Source organism: Lepidochelys olivacea (assembly GCF_965140295.1).
Source record: "Lepidochelys olivacea isolate rLepOli2 genome assembly, chromosome: 10".
Taxonomy (NCBI): Eukaryota; Metazoa; Chordata; order Testudines; family Cheloniidae; genus Lepidochelys; species Lepidochelys olivacea.
In genome coordinates, this window is record NC_140420.1 from 58079939 (window position 1) to 58095205 (window position 15267).

The following is a 15267-nucleotide window of genomic DNA, read 5'->3' on the forward strand; positions in this document are numbered from 1 at the left end:
ACATTTTGTGTGGGGACACACAATCAACTATATAAAAACGATTTCTAAAAAACTGACTTCTATAAATTCGACCTAATTTCATAGTGTAGACATAGTCTTAGGGTATGTCTACACTACTGCGGTAAGTCAACCTATGCTATGCAACTCCAGCTACGTGAATAACATAGCTGGAGTCGATGTACCTTAGGTCAAGTTACCGTGGGGTATACACCATAGGGGGTCGACGGGAGAAAATCTCCAGTCGACTTACCTTACTCTTCTCATTGGAGGGTAGAGTACAGGGGTTGACTGGAGAGCGATCTGCTGTCCATTCGGTGCGTCTTTACTAGACCCACTAAATCGACGGCCGGTGGATCGATCTCAGAGTGTCAATCCCTGTGGTAGTGTAGACCTGCCCTAAGTGTCATTAAGACAATGGATTACTCATCTGAGGGCTATCCTCACAACAGTCTGTGAGGTAGGTTTGGTTAGCACTATTATCACAATTTTACAATTGGGGAAATTTAGCCAGTGAGGTTAAATGACTTGTCCAAAGAGGTCATACAGTGAATCAGTGGCAGAGCCTGGATCTGTGCTCCTTCCACTAGGTCAAACTGCATGTTAATGACCCTGATGCAGCAAACCATTTAAGCACAGCTTAATTTTAAATATGTGAATAATCTCATTGACTTCAGTGGAACTATCTTGATTTATATCACTAAGGACTAGCATATTGTCCCAAAAACAAGACAAAATATTAAACTATTTTAAAACATATAATTGACAGTATATTTTAAATGTGGTTTGTTTTTTTACCTCAGCTCACAATGGCTTCATCCTGCCATACTTTTGCATCTGTAACTCCCACTGAAGTCAGTGTCTGGGTGCAGAAAGACTGCAGGATTAGTCACAGATGTACTTTCAAATACAAATTGTCCTAAAAGCCACCAAAGACACTGATTCGTCTGAAACAATATTTCCAAATATGAAATATTCAGCTATTTGTCATTTTTAATTTAAACACATCACTCCGTAGACCAGTGCTTGTGCTCGGCCATTGCCGGCCCTAAGCAGAAATATTTCCTCCCCCCAAACACACACAACACATACTAATAATTAAAAGGGGCTCCCTTAAGTTGCTCGGGGTCCTAACCAATTGCTTATTCTGCTTACACCTCGTGCTGGCTCTGCAGTACATGCTCAGATCTCTCTGATGTTGAGACCTGACACACCTACAATGATATTTGAGGCAGTTATCTCATCCTGAATGATACTGGGGGCATGTCTACATTGCCCCGCAGTTCGGACTAGGAGTCTGAATGGTAGTGCACACCAAAATGCTGCGCTGTAACTCCTCTGTGTGGATGCTGCAGGTGTGAACTTAAAAGGTCCCCAGAGGAAATAGACCTATTAGATCTGGCACGTAACTGTTATTGTTTACAGAGAACTCATGACCAGTACATTCTTACCTGCAGCACCCACAAGGGGGAGTTACAGCACAGCATTTTGGTGCCCACAGCTATGCACACTCCCTTAGTCCGAACTGTGGGGCAATGTAGACATGCCCTTAGAGTTCTCACCACCTTCTTCACTGCCAGGCTTGCAATGGTTTAAATCTGTTGTCAGCTTTAAGTTCCCTTATTTGATTTGTTTAGTAGCTCTTCACTGTGGGCCAAGTTCTAACAGCCTTCCCCAAGCCAGAGCCCATGACAAAGCACTGGGGGGTATGTCTACACTGCAGTTAAACACCCACGACTGGCCCATGTCAGTTGACACAGGGTCGTGGGGCTCAGGCTACAGAGCTGTGAAATTGCTCTGTGGGCATTCTCAGGACCCCACGAGAGGGGGAGGGTCCCAGACTCCAGGTTTCAGCCTGAGCCTGAACGTCTAAACCACAATTTTAGAATCCCGCAGCCTGAGCCAGCTGACACAGGCCAGCCATGAGTGCTTAATTCCATTGTAGACATACCCTGGGATTTTGCTCTACTACATACTGAATACGCACTGGGTAAGGACGCCATGATTGGGCTTTGTGTGTCTAATGGGAAAGCCTCAGTAAAGGCCTGATCCAAAGCCCATTCAAGTCAATGGAAATACTCCCACTAACTTGATCAAGCCCTAAATTCCACACTTTTTCAGAGACCAAGTCTCCAGCATCTTGTCCACCAGCATTCAAATTCCACACAGCTCTCTGCAGTTCTGGAAATGTATGTATGTCCTGTAAATAATAATAGCTACATGTCAGAACTAATAGTTATATTCCCTCTCTATGTATGTGTGTAATACCCATTAATGTTAACAGGTGTGCAGCAAAAGAAAAATGTAACTCTCAGGGACAGATCCTGAGCTGGTGTAAATTGGCATAGTTCCACTGAACCTAATAGAAGTCCAGGCCCCAAATGTTTAACCTTTTAAGTCAGTAGTTATTTTAAATTAATTTTACTGTTTGATATATTAACTTAAAGCACAAGACAGTAATCAATATTATCAGATTTACAAGATTATTTCATGAGTTCTTTTCTGAATATTCTACATTTATCAAATTGCAGATACATGGATATCTCACAGCCATAAGTTCCATACCTGATTGCAAAAATACCCACTCACTTGAAGCCTACCACAACTTCTGTCTCATATGAACCTGGAATACCTCACTGTTATTCCTGTAGATCATTGACATCAGAAACACAAAACTTGAAACTAAAGATAAAACTACATGCAAGAGTAAAGAAACAGACATACATAAATTCAGGTTTGATCCTGTTTTGTTGTGGCATACCTCTCCCTCTGCCACATCCTGAAAGCACCCATTGCCCTGCACATTTGATTTCTGGGGGGATGAGAAGAAGGATGTTCTAATGATTTAGGCACTAGCTTAGGACTTGGGAGACTGGGCTCAATTCCCTGCTCTGCGATAGTTTTCCTGTGTGACCTTGAACAAGTCTCTTAGTTCTCTGTGCTTCAGATACCCATCTGTAAAATGGGTACAATAGCACGCTCTACCTTACTGGGGTGTTGTGAGGGTAAATAGATTACAGATTTTGAGGTGCTCAGATTCTACGACAATGAGGGCCATACAAGTACCATACATATTCACAATGGTAGCAGTTCTGTTCTGTAGCTTTCATAACATTGAAATCTACCTAAGATACATACACTAGGATCTGAGTACCTCACAGTCTGTAATGGATTTATCTTCACAACACCCTTGTGAGGTAGGGAAGTGCTATTATCCCCATTTTAGAGTCAGGGAACTCAGGCACAGAGAAGCTAAGTGATTTGTCTTAAATCCACACAAGAAGTTGAAGAGCAGGACTTGAAGGGCTTCCCAAGTCCTAGGCTAATGCCCAAACCACTGGATCATCCTTCCTGTCTCAAAACAGTCCAGGAATACCTTTGGAGGCGACAAGGTTGTAACAAGGGGCCCTTTGGGAGGGCGTGGCAGGGACGAACTCAGGAATCACAATGTTGCACTGGAGCATTGCAACATACCAGGATGGTGTTTCGGAGTGAGCAGAAATGTTAGTGTCATGACTCAGTGTGAGGATGGGTCAAAAAACAAAAAGCCCATCACTTTGCTACATCAAACAAGTCCCTACACTACATACACTGCATTGCCACATTATGAAGTTTTACAGGTCCCCTAAAATGACTGCAGCATACGTCCATGAGGGATCGTCTGAGAATATGGGGATGATTGTGGAAATGCTATGATGGGGAGGAAATTGACATAACAGCACAACACAAACATCACCATATTGTCATGCGACAGAGAGGGGCAAAGTTCAGACAGACTCTTAGTTGTATTAAAGCTCCTGTATTCACTCACCAGTGTCGGATTAGGGCAGGACATGGCTGCCCATCCTTCCCTTGCATCCTAGCAACCTCTCTGCTGAGTGTCTCTGCTCGGCTTTTTAATATGTTTTTACTTCTGGGATAGCTGTATGCAAAGATTCACAGATCGCAGCTAGACACCCTGGATGTCCATCCGTCCCTTCCTGCTGCTAGTGGCAGCCAGGTCCTCTCCCTCTCCGCGGGGCCTGTTGCCACTAGGCCTGGTAGATGGGAAGAAAACGGCTGCTGAGAGTTGTTGCCAGGACGCTGTCTCCATAGAAACCTGCAGCTCAATCAGAGGGAGCCAGGGTTCTCCTAATAAACAGAGAGCGAGAGAGAGAGACTTATTTATAGGAGGCAAATATTCACACTCCATCCAACAACCAGAACAAATCCCTTCTTATCACCATTTCCTCACAATCTATTTCATGGCAGTGTCAACGCCTTGCAGAACAGGGAGGGGAAAGACACAGCAAATAAAAACCGTATTCCATATGTTACAGCATGAATGACTAACGATGACAGATTCTAGCACAGTATTGGGCCAAGTATAAATGCAGTGGCTCTGGATAGCTTGCATTCTGTTCAATACAGTCCGCTGAAGCCCCTGCTCTAGTCAATCTCTTGCTTGAGAAAGGTGATCGATTTAATTGGAGTTACTCTGAATTCCTAATGGTATCAACAAGATGAGAATCTGGACTATAAGGGATTTTTCCCCACAGTGTATGGAAAATCCTGGTAGAATACAGGGCTGTCAAACTGTGCCAATTTGAATCAGTGAGAAGTTAAAAACAATTACTTATATTTTCTGTTGGTCTCAGAGCCAGTGTACTATTTTGTGCCTGTAAAAAGTAAGAGTGTGTGTGTGTTAGAGCCCATGAAGCGTGCATTGACCTACATTTGCATGCACAAATCAGATATATAAACTAGGGGAAAGAGTAGCCAGCAAAAATGGTGAACATTGGGTCTGCTTCTGCTCTCATGCTGGTGTGAGTCTGTTGACTTCATTAGAGTTACAGTGGTACAAACCAAAAGTAAGTAAAATCAGATCTGTTGCAGCAATCCCAAAAGTAGAGCCTAAGCTACATTTGCCTTTGGCTGAAATAGATATCAAATCCCACTACTGCTGCCAACACAAATCATCACAGTGCTAACCATCTGGTATGTCTGAAGGTTAAATAGCATTCTGACATGCACATACTTTTAAATAAAAGCAACTAAGGGTTTGAACCTATAGGGCATTGATTGCCCTCTGTTTATATTAAAGTCAACTGCACCTCAGAGAATCAAGTCTGAAATGAAACAGTAACTCATTTCTGACAATCATTGGACCTAATTACAAATTTATTCCCTGATCCTGACACAATAGAACATGCTTACTTTATGCATCTGAGTAGTCCTCTTGATTTCAAAAGGACTACTCAGGTACCTAAAGTTACTCGTGTATATTATTATTTCTAGGATTGGGGTTTAAGGGTGTCAAATGTACAAGTAAAATTGACTTGTTTGCTTCTTCTTTTTCCAAAGAGTATGTGAGGGAGTGAGTGCCTGTGTATGTGAACAAAAATAAGGGGCAAATATTGCATCCGTTGTGCAACTAAATTCCCATTTATTTGATGACTCCAATAATTTTCACGAGTTTCTGGTATGCAAATAATGCAGAGCACTATAGTTATAGTAATACATACATGGTATCTCTATTAGTCTTCTCAAGCCTCTATCAACCTGGCCATCTCTGGTCCCATTACCATCCAGAGCCAAAGGGCCTCTGTACTTTGTGTTAGACCAACAGCTCCACCATCCCTTTTGATTATGGTATGATTTTGCTCATGAGGCTGGTCAAGCATGACTGCAGAGAAAACATGTTGTGTCTTGCAAACTGATGTTTCCTTTTAGGAACTCTCTAGCTGTGTCTGGATGCACTGTGTGAAGGCTTATCTTATCTTGGAGGTGAACAGGCACCCAACGAACATAATTACTATGATCTAACACAAAGAACCAGGGTGAGAGCTTTCCAAGGCATTCATTGTAGAGAGCAAAGTTTGCCTGGCACATTTACAGCACATAGGTCAATACAAGAAGATCCAAATTAAGTGTGGTATGCCAGAAGTGGAACACTGGGTTTTCTAATTTTCACTTGTCACACCATTTATACCTCATGAGGGCCTCATCTTCCCTGAGACATTGCGTATACGGTATGTGTGCATTTTGGAGCAAGATGCACAGACTTTTGGCAGTTACTCAATGGGCATGCCTAGTATGTATGACATGAGACTCTTTCAAGAAGTCAGCCATTCCTAGGGAGGCCACTTTGGCCTGAACAAAAGCTCCTATTCATTCACTATCTTCTAGCCAATCTCCAATTAAACTTGCCATTTCCAGATGACCACATAATGACAGATTTGTCCTTACCATACCCAGCAAGCCAGGTCCACTGTATCTGTTTGGGTATGGTGAGAAGGGGTTAGTCCTCAGTGATCACTGTCACTTGACATGGATTTAGGTGGAGTACAGTGTTCCTTATCACATCCATGACATGATGAATCATTGCCACAGACTTCGAGTCATCTGGAAAGACGGGAAGAAGCTCATTGATGACTGGAGCGAAGTCTGGCACTGGATGCTTGCTGGCATGATAAGTTGCCCAGGAAATGTGTTCATCTCCATTGAAGGTATCCAGACTTGCTGCTTGCTTAACTTGTTCAAGCCACCTGCATTCTTCCTGCAGGGCTTGGGTAATCAGTCTTGATTTCAACATTTGCAGCAGGGATGGGAGTATTCATTTTCTTAAGATCATTGGAGGGACAATTGTGTAAGACTCAGAAAGTGATGATAAAATCTCCTTCACTGATACTACAGTCTCACAGTCAAGGATGGAAATTCCATGGACATCTCCCTCCACTTAAGTACTGGGAGGCTGAAGAAAGTGGTATCCTAGTTTTGTGGAAGGAGTCTGTTGCTGTGGTGCGGCTGGGATTATGGTCTGTGATGTCTACAGCCACAGTAGTGAACAATACATCACAAAGCTTTGGAGGACAGACTACATTCTCAACCTCCAAGTGTTGGCATGCTCTGTTTGCTGATAGAGATGGCCAACACTCTGTCATAGGAGATGGCCAATCCAAACGTAAAGGTATCTGGTAGCTCACTTTTTCATGTCTGTGCATGAAGTGTCAAACCAACATAGATAGGTAAATGCATTTCTCATGCTTTGTTGTGGTACAAACTTTCTGTTCCTTCATGGTAACAGATATTTCTGTTGTACTTCAACAGCTATCCCAAAGTAAAGGTAGCTGGATGAATGGAAACTTGCTCTGAGTGAGTTTTAATGTTTGGACCATCCAATATCATGGACATCAGTGCCAACAGTGACTTGGGAACAGATTTTTCTTGGCATCCTGGGTCAAACGATCCATGAAATTCTGTTTTCATTTGAGTCATTGTTGCTGTTTGGGATAGGTGAAGAGCTTCTTCCTCACAGTCTTCCTCACATGCTTTTTTGGAGTGCATATCCAATATCCTGGTTGAAGGCAAGAAGCACGTCATGTGTGCTTGGAGATCTGGAGTAGTGAAATGATGTGGGATTTTAATTCAGTGCTGTGAATGTGCCCTGCCAGTGTCATTCCCAGCTGTTCTAGTCTAGCAATATAGAGCCTTGTGAGGTCTGCTAGTTTTCATTCATTATTGTCTCTTCAATGTATGCTATCAGTTCAGTGAAGGCAATGCCACGTGACATCTTCTCTGTGTTGATTTGCTCAGTTTTCTTCTCCCTGGCTTTGTTGTAGAGACACCAAACATCCTACATGATACTTTGCCTCTTGGACCTCTAAATCCCCTCTACTTAGTTTTGCAAGCAAGGGCTGCTTTTGCAGATGAAGTGCACTCTTGTGGACTCTACTATCGATGCTGAGGGTAGAAGTTTCATGGAGGTCTTCTGATGGTAAGCTCATTTCACAAATAAAGCACACTTCTTTTTCTGGAGGCCCTTTGTGTTCATCACTTAAACGTGTGTATTTCCTCTGCAGTTCAACAAGGTGATCCATAGCTTACTCAGTTCTTTTTTTTTTCCTCTTCAGTTCTTTTAAATTTGGTCCTGTTAAACTTGATGTAGCAAGATTTGTGCTGTCCATTGTTCTTATTCAAACTCTTTTTAATACCATTACCATCTTCTAGTTTGCATATGTTTATGAATATGGGAAGTGCATTCACTTTATGGAAATGTCTGCTATTTTCTGTTAGAGTTCGATAGCCAGATCCAACATGCTCTCTTTTCAGTTCTGCTGGATTAACTAACTCTGCACCTGTGTCTTCCTGACAAAGTACACACTTCAGTCAGTAGAGGAATGGGATGTCTGTGGTGATGGACCTGGATCTTGAACAAGTGTGTGTCTTTTTGAGATGGGTAAAGCACTAGTACTAGTCAATGGTAATCTAATATTTTTTGCTACTGTGTACAGCTAACATTACTCAATCACCAAGCAGCTTTCACACAACCAAAGTAGCATCTGAAAGAAAAAGAGAAGAATACACTGGCAATCAAAATTAGTACAAAATGTTTCCTTACAGCAATTTTAAGATCATGCTGAAGCAAAACCAAGAATACATCCCTTGTGTGTCCAGCTGCAAAACAACGTAATTTGCCAATAATGACAGTGATGTTAAAATGGCTACCACAGCCAACATGGCATGAGCTGGTGATATCTCCATATCTGAACATCTTTATTAGGTCATGCTCTGAGACAAATTCCATGCTTTTACATAAAATGCACAATTCCAATCTTTTTTTTTTTTTTTTTTTGGCCACAGATCTGATCAGCTAAATATATAGGAGCAAAATTCAACCTTTGGAGGGTCCTACATGCCCCAGAAGCCCCAGAGTAGCCTTCCACAAGGGTCACAGGAGTAGCCATCCTCCCCAACACCCACTTGTTTGCTTTATTATTCAGGCTTGGTTCAGGGAGAAGCATATTTAAAACTAAATGTATATTCAAGGCATTTTTAGTTTAAAAGAACATTCTTCTTAGTTTTTGTACTCTTCTTAGAATCATGACTTACCATTAAAATTTATTTCCACATTGGTTTTCTTGTGTTCTTTCTGACACACAGTGCTCCCCCCAATCTTTGTAACAGAATTTAAACTTAACATGGTTATTGAATTCACTTCTTCTTTAGTGCACCAACATCTTCAAAGCACTTGGTGTTTGTCAATTAACTGCTGCTGCAGAGGGAGCACCAGAGGACAAACTGTTTTTGTGGAAGACCAATTAAAATGTTGCATATTTTTATTGTGCATTTATTTATTTATTTGTTTATACTACTTCCTACTGATAAGGTTCATGGTCCTGCAGTCCTGACTTAGGTGAATATCTATTTCAGTTCAGTCAAGAGTTTCCCCTAAATAACAGGCCCAAAGAAGTAGTTTGTGGGGACTTTGTTTATTTAAGAGGGAAAATGAAGAGGACGTTCTCCACCATCTTAGAATAATCTTAACCTAGGTCAGAGCTGGAGCATACACAATGATATTGCTTTTAAAAAGTGTCTAAATAAATGCAAAGCAATTGACCACATTTAAAGATCATTTTCAAGTACAGGTTGAACCTCTCTAGTCCGGCTCCCTTGGAACCTGACTGGTGCCAAACCAAAAAATTTGCCAAACCACGGGAAGTCAATATTGTAGCAAGCGGGGTCTCTTTTTATTTTTATCTCACGGAGGCAAATAAACGGCACGTTTGCAATGCCACCCAGCCAGGGTTTACCAGCTCTCTTCATAACAAAGTGTTAGTGTTGTTACACAATTTTACTGTATTGGCACAAGGAAATAAGTAGGTAAAGTATAAAAAAAAAAAAATCATGCCGGACCACGGATGTTGCTGGACCAGAGAGTGCTGGACTAGAGAGGTTCAGCGTGTAATTGTTTAGGGCTTTTTATTTTTTTGTTGGTCATATCATATTAGAAATTAGAAAGATAATTGTTTTCCTTTGACATTGTGAAAATATTGATTTTTTTGTCTGAGTGGAAATTAGCTCATTAAACAACTCCACCTTATAAAGAATGCTATCTTGCCAAACATCGTTGTTGTTGTACTTGTAACCATATTTGTTGATGTTGCCAACAGAGACCATGAAATTATGTGCTCCCACAATATTTTTATTTTCTGATAATGAAGAGATAGATTGCATTCTTAAAAGATAAATTTAGCAACTTTCCCTGTTCAGATCAATAACAAACAATAATAACCATTAATGAAACAGTACTGACGAAACATTTCAGTCAGAAGCAAAGACTCATTTTAAATAGTGGCAATATAGGTACAATTTTTAGCTTAAAAAGTTTGAATTGATATTCATGAATGTTTCCACTGAGGACAAAAGGGCAAATTGTATTCTTATTTACTTTGGAGTGACTCAGGTTCACACCATGGAAATCAATGGAGTTGCTTGAGTTTTATACCAGTGTAAGTAAATGGAATTCTGCAACAAATCCAGTAAAATTTCTGTAAATGGAATTCTGCAACAAATTTCAATGGGAGCAGGAAAGAGCTCTCTGGGCCTAAGTTTGAGATATCCCTTAATCAAGCCCAAAGTCTCTGTAAGTGGAGATCCATGTGATTATGCTCTCAGTTATACCATGTATAACCAGAGGAACTCAATTGACTTTGTTATTATTATTACTACTTATTGTTCCAGTAACATCCAAAGGCCCTATTTTGCTAGGCAAATATAAATGCATAGGTAGGAATGTTAAAGCTAAGCATGTGTTTAAGCATGCTTCCTGAATAGGTGTGCTTTCCTTCAAGGCCAATAGTAGGGAGTAGGGGATGAAGGTGTCAGATTCAGAGGATGACAGTAATAAGGTCACATGGTTACATTGATTTATAATGTGGAAAACCTGATTGTTCCAATCATTTACATGTTTTTTAAATGTACTACATTTACATCTACACTACATTTATTCCTGTGTAACTGAAAGTAGAATTTAGCCATCTGTTTTTAGCAAAACAAGTTTAAGGGTATTATGGTATATAATTATTCTTCGAAAAGCAAAATCAAGCAAAAATATCGTCTAAAGTTTGCCTGATTTATACCTTTTTTTCTCTATGATATAATGTATACATCTAAGAAATACCTAAGTGTGTGGTTTACAAACTGTAAATCTTACATTTTTGTTAATGATTCTAAGCCCTATTTTAGCAGTTTTCAAGCATTTGAATATTAACAAAATGAGTCTAATTAATAAAACACAAAGCTGTGGTCTGCATAGTGGAAAATTTGTTCTAAATATATTTCAGGAACTTCCAGCAAAAAAGCAGCAATGCATTATTTTTTTTTTTTTTACTGTCAGCTTTTACCAATTAAAAAGCAGACAGAGCAGTGCCTATGTCATGAAAACTTCAAATCTTTTCCAGATTCACAGGGTTTCTATAAGAATGTTATCCTTTGAAACTTCAGTACATTTTTAGATTGAAGGTAAAGTGAAAGTTGTATTCTGTAAGGTTTTCAAACATTTAGAAATATTTTCTTGGCAAAAACAGTTAAAGCCCCAGATATTTCAGGCTCCATCCTGTTCAGTATTTACCATCCTCGCACTTTTCCAGAAGAGCAGTTAAACATGTGCTTAACAGTAAGTCAATGAGACTACTCATGCACTTAAAGTTAAGCTCATGCTTAAGTGTTTTGTTGGATCAGGGCAACCTGGCACTTAGCACCCCACAGTGTTTAAGTCAAGAAAATGTCTCTTGTATAGTCAGATCACATTATTTCATGTGGGGGTATATGAAATACAGATTTGTATGATAATGTATAGGGATGTAAATTCACTTTTGAATCCTGCTTTCACACGTTCATTTTGATAGGAAAACACTCCTTTCCTCCATGGTGTTATGGTCAGTTTTGTAAAGACACTATCAGCTAGGTTTTGTTTTATTCATTGATCAACATTTTTAAAAAAATCAAGTGTGACAGAGCACCTTTAAAGTAGTATGTCCTGTATTATTTTTTTTAAAATTCCTTATAAACCTCTATAAAAGGTTTTCTGCTGTCCTGGTGATAGTTCTGAAGGTTTTATAGACATCAGTTGACCCGTGCTGTGAAACTCACTGCTGCAGTTTTCTTTTTTTTTACAGTGCAAGCCCAGGGTTAGTGGGACTCGAATCAGTGGATCCTGGGTTTGTAAGCCCATAGTTTGAGCATCCACACACATTCTAAACCTAGAGTCACCAATTTCTGGACCTGAGCACCAAACCTGGGTTCCAGCATCCACGCTGCAGTACACAGACCCGAGTGAAACCATCATATCCCAGGCTTCCTAGCACCCCCCTCCCCTGTCACCACTCTGGTTCATTGTGCAGTTTAAGAAAACTTGACTATCACCCCCCACATTACAGACAGTTGTCGCAGTCTCCCAATTCATCCTGCCAAGCCATCTTTTAGGTCTGCGTGCTCCCAGCATCCAGAGCCAGCAACATGGAGGAATGACCGTGACAGTCTATACCTTGGGAGAGCGTACTGTAACCCCCATATTTCTCATTTTCATATAATCGTGATCTTACATATAAAGCATGCCTTGTAAGGTATGGTTATGATCTGCTGAAAGTCATTTCTCTATCCACAGATGTGTATCATTAATGCATATGCATTTATGAGAATTGTGTTGCATGGTGATCACTAAAACATGCTGTAAGTTGCGGGATCATGTAAGGACAGGATTTTATAATTGTACTATAAAAATTGATGTAAACTTTGAATTAATTCTTCCAGCCACCCTTTTTGAACAACAGAAAGGAATGACCGTCTGAGACTGGGATCTTGTTTCCTATATGCATTATAAACTTCCCTCTAGTCATTTCTTTGGTTTAAGGTTTAGTGAGTAAAACACAGGATCTTGTATTGTGTCTATGTTAATTAGATTAAAGGAATGTTAGTCCTGAGCCACAATGTAAACTGTTTTGACCACAAGATTTAGTGAAGTTTAATTTACAGTGTATTCTGCTGAATATAAAATACTGCTGTCTTCTCTGTGAGAGATTGTTTGTGTGAATGTGGAATGCATGCAGCAGGAAAAGATAAGGTGTGAAAGCCATCACAAATGTCCAGATGGTCAAGAAAAAGTGAGAGACTTGGAAACACCAGGAGACAATCAGAAAACATCCATTGTATCGATGCTAAACATGTTAGCAGCATTGACGGCCTCAGAGGTGAGGCAACCACTCCCAAAAGGCGTCAACAAATAGGAGATAACAATGGGAAGCCCGACAATAACCATCAAATGATAACAGTGGAAAACCCCAAGATTACCATCACTTAAGGACTAATGATTACAGGATGACGTTGCAAAATGCATGGACTCAAATAGGAATTTACAACTATAAAGCTGGGGTGTTCTGCCATGAAACTCTGCAAAGCCTCGAATCGTGACCAACTGAGCCCAGCTCCTTACTCGTGCTCAGTCTAGAATCATAGAATATCAGGGTTGGAAGGGACCTCAGGAGGTCATCTAGTCCAACCCCCTGCTCAAAGCAGGACCAATCCCCAATTAAATCATCCCAGCCAGGGCTTTGTCAAGCCTGACCTTAAAAACTTCTAAGGAAGGAGATTCTACCACCTCCCTAGGTAACGCATTCCAGTGTTTTACCACCCTCCTAGTGAAAAAGTTTTTCCTAATATCCAACCTAAACCTCCCCCACTGCAACTTGAGACCATTACTCCTTGTCCTGTCCTCTTCTACCACTGAGAATAGTCTAGAACCATCCTCTCTGGAACCACCTCTCAGGTAGTTGAAAGCAGGTATCAAATGCCCCCTCATTCTTCTCTTCTGCAGACTAAACAATCCCAGTTCCCTCAGCCTCTCCTCATAAGTCATGTGTTCCAGACCCCTAATAATTTTTGTTGCCCTTCGCTGGACTCTCTCCAATTTATCCACATCCTTCTTGTAGTGTGGGGCCCAAAACTGGACACAGTACTCCAGATGAGGCCTCACCAATGTCGAATAGAGGGGGACGATCACGTCCCTCGATCTGCTCGCTATGCCCCTACTTATACATCCCAAAATGCCATTGGCCTTCTTGGCAACAAGGGCACACTGCTGACTCATATCCAGCTTCTCGTCCACTGTCACCCCTAGGTCCTTTTCCGCAGAACTGCTGCCTAGCCATTCGGTCCCTAGTCTGTAGCTGTGCATTGGGTTCTTCCGTCCTAAGTGCAGGACCCTGCACTTATCCTTATTGAACCTCATCAGATTTCTTTTGGCCCAATCCTCCAATTTGTCTAGGTCCCTCTGTATCCTATCTCTGCCCTCCAGCGTTTAGTTTACCACTCCTCCCAGTTTAGTATCATCCGCAAATTTGCTGAGAGTGCAATCCACACCATCCTCCAGATCATTTATGAAGATATTGAACAAAACTGGCCCCAGGACCGACCCCTGGGGCACTCCACTTGACACCGGCTGCCAACTAGACATGGAGCCATTGATCATTACCCGTTGAGCCCGACAATCTAGCCAGCTTTCTACCCACCTTATAGTGCATTCATCCAGCCCATACTTCCTTAACTTGCTGACAAGAATACTGTGGGAGACCGTGTCAAAAGCTTTGCTAAAGTCAAGAAACAATACATCCACTGCTTTCCCTTCATCCACAGAACCAGTAATCTCATCATAGAAGGCTATTAGATTAGTCAGGCATGACCTTCCCTTGGTGAATCCATGCTGACTGTTCCTGATCACTTTCCTCTCATGTAAGTGCTTCAGGATTGATTCTTTGAGGACCTGCTCCATGATTTTTCCGTCTAACTGGCCATTAGATTGTCTTGAGCTACAACAGGCTGGTAACTATAAAGACCATCTGCAGGATGTGTGTGTGCGTGTGTCTCTCTCTGAAAAGCATATGCTAACTGTGGTATTCTCAATAAATATGGCGTATATAAAAGATCCCGTGTGCTTTGTATAGCATAACAATCAACCAGATATTATCTCCCCAGAGGCAACAGCAAGGTAACCAAGGTCCAGGCAGGGTGTCAAACAACTCATCAACAGCCATTGTCCAGCAAGGGAGCAACAATGCAATGACTCACCTGCATTAGGCCACACCAGGGGAATTGCTCAACCTTGCTTGGAGAGAATCAGCAATGCCCCCAGACGTGCCTGGACTTGTGCTCCCCAAGCACATGGACTGAGAGTATAAAGCAGGCACAGTGGACACGTACTTGGCCCTTCTCCTGCCCCCACCTTTGCTGCAAGCAACTAAGACACTCAGAAGAAGACAAGACTCCAACAGAGGAGATTGACCCAGGTTTAAGGAACAAACCTGTATATTAAGGACTGCAATATCCAGTGGGGTGAGGAAAAACTGCTTAATCTAGATGTTGCCTAGTCTAATAGGATTGAGAGTTTAGACTGCATGCTTATATATATTTTATTTTATTGTGGTAACCACTCTGACTTTCTGCACATCACTTAAA

General features: G+C 41.2%; 1 protein-coding gene across 1 annotated transcript in view; it reads right to left on the reverse strand.

Moving 5' to 3' along the window:
* Nucleotides 1–4040, reverse strand: part of FAM81A (family with sequence similarity 81 member A) — a 36165-nt gene extending 32125 nt beyond the window's left edge. Inside the window, exon 1 of the mRNA XM_084642503.1 lies at nucleotides 3809–4040. The gene's annotated coding sequence lies outside the window, so the exon portion shown is untranslated. The remainder of the gene's footprint in view (nucleotides 1–3808) is intronic.
* Nucleotides 4041–15267: the final 11227 nt, after the last annotated feature.